The following is a 4,309-nucleotide window of genomic DNA, read 5'->3' on the forward strand; positions in this document are numbered from 1 at the left end:
ATAATCATGCCACTTGTTCATTTTGTGAGGATTCCTTTAGTGACAACTATATGGTATAACCCACATAATTGGAAATTGCCATGCAGTGTTTAAAGAGCAAACACACTGGTGAGGGGACCAGGTGGCACCTACACTTTCTTTCAACAGTATCTGTTGGAGGCAACCCACAGAATGGCAGAAAATTTTTGCAATCTACTCATCTGACAAAGGGCTAATATCCAGAATCTACAATGAACTCAAACAAATTTACAAGAAAAAAACAGCCCCATCAAAAAGTGGGTGAAGGATATGAACAGACACTTCTCAAAAGAAGACATTTATGCAGCCAAAAGACACACGAAAAAATGCTCATCATCACTGGCCATCAGAGAAATGCAAACCAAAACCACAATGAGATAGCATCTCACACCAGTTAGAATGGTGATCATTAAAAAGTCAGGAAACAACAGGTGCTGGAGAGGATGTGGAGAAATAGGAACACTTTTACACTGTTGGTGGGACTGTAAACTGGTTCAACCATTGTGGAAGTCAGTGTGGCAATTCCTCAGGGATCTAGAACTAGAAATACCATTTGACCCAGCCATCCCATTACTGGGTATATACCCAAAGGATTATATATCATGCTGCTATAAAGACACATGCACACGTATGTTTATTGTGGCACTATTCACAATAGCAAAGACTTGGAACCAACCCAAATGTCCAACAATGATAGACCGGATTAAGAAAATGTGGCACATATACACCATGGAATACTATGCAGCCATAAAAAAATGATGAGTTCATGTCCTTTGTAGGGACGTGGATGAAGCTGGAAACCATCATTCTCAGCAAACTATTGCAAGGACAAAAAACCAAACACCGCATGTTCTCACTCATAGGTGGGAATTGAACAATGAGAACACATGGACACAGGAAGGGGAACATCACACACCAGGGCCTGTTGCGGGGTGGGGGGAGGGGGGAGGGATAGCATTAGGAGATATACCTACTGTTAAATGACGAGTTAATGGGTGCAGCACACCAACATGGCACATGTATACATATGTAACAAACCTGCACATTGTGCACATGTACCCTAAAACTTAAAGTATAATAAAAAAAAAAAGAATATCTGTTGGACCATGCATGTGAATTGGCCATTTGACATAAGAACTCAGAGAGGGGGCCAGCTCAAGCAGTTAAATGCTATTAAAGTGAAACTGAAATTTATTATTTTATTAGGAAAAATAACTAAAGTTCTATTTATTTAATCCATCCTAATGAATTTTTTTGTGCAAACTTCATATTTAAAAAGAGTATGGCTTTAGAACAGGTTTCTCTAAGGACAGTATGGTTCTCTAAGCATCTGTTTGTTTAAAATTCAGATTCCCAGATCCCATCCCATAACTACTGTATCAAAGTCCCAAAGAGAAGATGGGGAGAGAGGAGAAAGGAATTCATATGTTTAATAAACTCCCCAAGTGATTATTGTGCAGATATATATTTATTTATTTGAGACAGAGTCTTCTTTTGTTGCCCAGGCTAGAGTGCAGTGGCACAATTTCAGCTCACTGCAACCTCCACTTTCCAGATTCAAGCAATTCTTGTGCCTCAGCGTCCCAAGTAGCTAAGACTACAGACGTGCACCACCACACCCAGCTGAATTTTGTATTTTTAGTAGAGATGGGTTTTCACCACGTTGGCCAGGTTGGTCTCGAACTCCTGACCTCAAGTAATCTGCCCACCTTGGCCTCCTCCAAAATGCTGGGATTACAGGAGTGAGCCACCATGCCCAGCCAATATTTTGAAAACTAATGCTTCAGAGAAATTTAAAAAATAATCATAGGCATTAAATATAATCCTCAAAGGCTACATGCATAAAACTGGGCATCTCTCTTATGAAATAGTTGAGTACTTTGACATCTTTTTCAGCTTTTTTTTGTATTAGCCTTTTCTTTTTTCTGTTTCTTCTTGAGTCCATTTTAGTAATTTTTATCCTCCTAGGATATCATAATTTTAGTTAGCTTTTAAAATAATTATTGTAATAAATTATATTTAAAAAATAATTTAGTATGTTTTTCTTTTCCATACCTGTCTGATCATGTATGTCCCTATATAGGGATACAAACTGCTAGAGATATCTTTAATTTAAGGGAAATGAGAGAACAGAAGTTTAAAATTTATTTAGCTCAAACACAAAGAGAATGCAAACTGTTAAGAGATATTTTTAAGGGGAATGTGAGAACAGAGGTTTAAAATTTATGTAGTTAAACAAAGAAAAAGAGAGTCGGCTGGGTGCGGTGGCTCACGCCTGTAATTCCAGCACTTTGGGAGGCCGAGGTGGGTGGATCACTAGGTGAGAAGTTCGAGACCAGCCTGACCAACATAGTGAAACCCCATCTCTACTAAAAATACAAAAATTAGCTGGCATGGTGGCTCATGCCTATAATCCCAGCTACTTGAGAGGCTGAGGCAGGAGAATTTCTTGAACCTGGGAGGCAGAGGTTGCAGTGAGCAGAGATCCTGCCATTGCACTCCAGCCTGGGCAACGAGAGCAAAACTCCGTCTCAAAAAAAAAAAAAAAAAGTAAAGAAAAACAAAGAGAGTCAATTTTTTGAAGTCCACATAAAAGATGATAGTTTGGAAAGCTGTTAGTTTATAAGAACCAAGATTTTTGAGAGAACACTTTTTGAAAATCAAAAGGCAAAGATTTGAAAGATAAAGGTATAAAATTAGCCTAAGAATAAACAATTAAGGTTGCGGTTTTCCAGGGAGTCAATAGGATGATAGAGAACCTGACAAGAACGAGGTCAGGGTGACCTGCATGGCTTGGAGGGATCACGCAGAGAAGAGCAGAGATCATACTTGGAAAGAACTCAGTTTCTGCCCTAAAGAAGACCTATACAGCCAAACCAAGGGCAGTCAGGCAGGTGATGGAACCAAGCCACGCTGAAGTCTGTCCACCAGTGTTCAGGGGAGTGCTGTTCCCTGTCCTGCCAGGAGAACTGCTAGCATTGCCTTCATTGGCCCCCTTCCTCTGATCGCTGCTTGCACCTCACTCCATGAGCACCCAGGAGAAATGTGACCCATATACATCCTGATGTTTCAGTCAGTCCATCTCAACTCTACTATAAATATTTTTCAATAACCCAGCACTTTTTAAGGCCCCTAAAATAAAGGGTAGAACCGTGGACGCCGGACGGGACTGGGTGGTGCAGAGAGAACCAGCAGATCAACTTGGGTGGTTTTGGAAAAACAAAAAACAAAAACCAAAACAGTTCAAAACTTCACTTTGAGCCAGGACAGTGGAAAGAGCCACAGCTGTTCCATTAGTATCAGTACTTTTAGCAGAGCCTACTTTCCTCAGGCTGCAACTTTTCTTACTGGAAAAGTGCAACTGTCCCTTAGCTGATCTCCCTAAAACTGTTCTCTCCACCCTCCAGTCTTTTCTGTACATTGCTTGCAACAATTACCTTCCAAAAAATCAAATGTGGTCATGTTTCCTCTCTAGAAATCTTTATTATCCTGTTGTTGCATACAAGAGGAAGGCCAAACTCAGCAGCATTAACTCGACTGCCCTTCAAAATCCAGTCGCAGTCAAAATTTTAGCCTCAACCTATGCCTCTGCCAGTGTTTAAACTTAAATGTTAGCCATTTCAAACAGGGCAGGGCTTTTTCCTACAGTTGAATATTTACTCACTGGTTCTTCCTCTTAGATTATCATGAACTTGGTTCTCTGCCCAGCAAACTCCTTCCCAACTCAACTCCTATTATGACCCTATAAAAAGTTATTTGCTTTCTCTCTCACTTACCGAGGTGCTTTATTCAGATTCATCTAAAAGCATCCATCAGATTCTTTTGTTGTTGTTGTTTCTTTGAGACGGAGTCTTGCTCTGTCGCCCTGGCCCGGCTAATTTTTTGTATTTTTAGTAGAGACGGGGTTTCACTGTGTTAGCCAGGATGGTCTCGATCTCCTGACCTCGTGATCCACCCACCTCGGCCTCCCAAAGTGCTGGGATTACAGGTGTGAGCCACCGTGCCCGGCCATTTATTAGCTTTTTGTCTTCTTTTATGGATATCTCCTTGTATCTTTTACCTATCTTTTTAATAAGCTATATTTCAATTGCTTAGTAAAATGTCATGTTATGTAGGAAATACATTATAAGATTTTTCTCCAGTTGTTTTTAATCTCCTCTATTTTTATATGTATATGTACATATAGACAGCTTTATATTGTCAGTTCTCTTTTTTCCTGTGTGGTTTCATTCAATGCTTTCTTTTTTCTTAAATTTTTTCAAACTAAGATTAGGTTATGTTTGCCTACTTT

Source organism: Pongo abelii, chromosome 22 (assembly GCF_028885655.2).
Source record: "Pongo abelii isolate AG06213 chromosome 22, NHGRI_mPonAbe1-v2.0_pri, whole genome shotgun sequence".
Lineage (NCBI taxonomy): Eukaryota > Metazoa > Chordata > Mammalia > Primates > Hominidae > Pongo > Pongo abelii.